At 32.7% G+C, this 1,304-nt stretch overlaps 1 pseudogene; it reads right to left on the minus strand.

The window, feature by feature from the left end:
• Positions 1-379: 379 nt before the first annotated feature.
• LOC145263528 (5S ribosomal RNA) lies at positions 380-496 on the minus strand (annotated as a pseudogene).
• Positions 497-1,304: the final 808 nt, after the last annotated feature.

Below are 1,304 nucleotides of genomic sequence, written 5' to 3' on the forward strand. Positions count from 1 at the left end.
AGTATTCCTTCGAAACTCCGTGAATTAAGGACTATCCACTTATCTTGTTCTTCCTTTTTTAAATTAAATATGTTTTTAACTCTTTTTCAAGATGTCTTTTAACATGTTTTATTAATCATTTGTTCATATATATATATATGTATATACACGCGGCATAATCGTATATATCTATGCACACACACGGCATAATCGTATATATGAAGGCTTCCATCAGTCTTGACAGACTATGGATACCCACTGTAAGGGTGCCTGTGCGTGAAATTTGTGTGGCAAGAGTTGCGCAACCTCTAACCACGCCTCTCCTGAGTCGACATTGTTGCATACCAATGGCAAGTTAAGGTACAAGACGACTGGAAACAATGCCGAGATAAGCGGAGAGCACATACAGCGCCTAGAATTCCCAAATGGTCACCCATCTGGTATTAGCCAGGCTCAACGTTGCTTAACTTCGGTGATCTGACGAGAACCGGTGTATCAACGTGATTATGCCGTATATAACCGTATATATATATATATATATGTATATATATATAAATATATATATATGATTATGCCGTGTATATATATATATATATATATATATATATATATATATATATATATAACTACTTCATTTATTCACATAAATTTAATATACGAAAGTATATATTTATGCGTAAACTTTAAGTATTTACTTCAAAAGTGCTCAATACGTAGGTAGAGCTAGTTAGTAATTTATAAAATATATATGGCGATTAAGCTACACTGAATATTCTGCGTTTCATCCAACTATAGGATTCGTCAGGCTTATGCGCGAATTCTGTCGTTGCTTCTTGTTTTTATATATGTTGAGGATTTCTAGTTGGCCAATCAGCTTACTAGTATCCACCGCGCCCCTTCCTATCAGCCAATGGGCATGCATTTTATCAAACAAAGGATCTGTTTTAGAACTAGGTTAGTAGTTTTAGGTGGCCGTTCTCCTTTTTTTTATACATATAAATATACCTATGTGTACACAATAATGCACATATATATATACATATATGTATACATATATGTGTGTGATCGTTTATGTATATTCATGTTTATTTAATTTATTTATTTGTTTGTTTTCTATTGTTATTGTTAGTTTTAAAGCTATTTTGTATCGCTATCCTAGAGTAAGTTTTATTTTGTGAACACAGTTGTTTGCTATTTCCCGCCTACAGTTTAATAGATTTTGAGGTTCTTTAAAGTACAGGATAGAAAATTTTTCATGGAGGCATAATTTACATTGGTTGTCTAAATGTCTGCATGTGGTAGCTTGTCTCATTATTTTCCATTCG

Source organism: Euprymna scolopes, chromosome 38 (genome assembly GCF_053919585.1).
Source record: "Euprymna scolopes isolate OS-2025 chromosome 38, ASM5391958v1, whole genome shotgun sequence".
NCBI classification, from domain to species: domain Eukaryota; kingdom Metazoa; phylum Mollusca; class Cephalopoda; order Sepiida; family Sepiolidae; genus Euprymna; species Euprymna scolopes.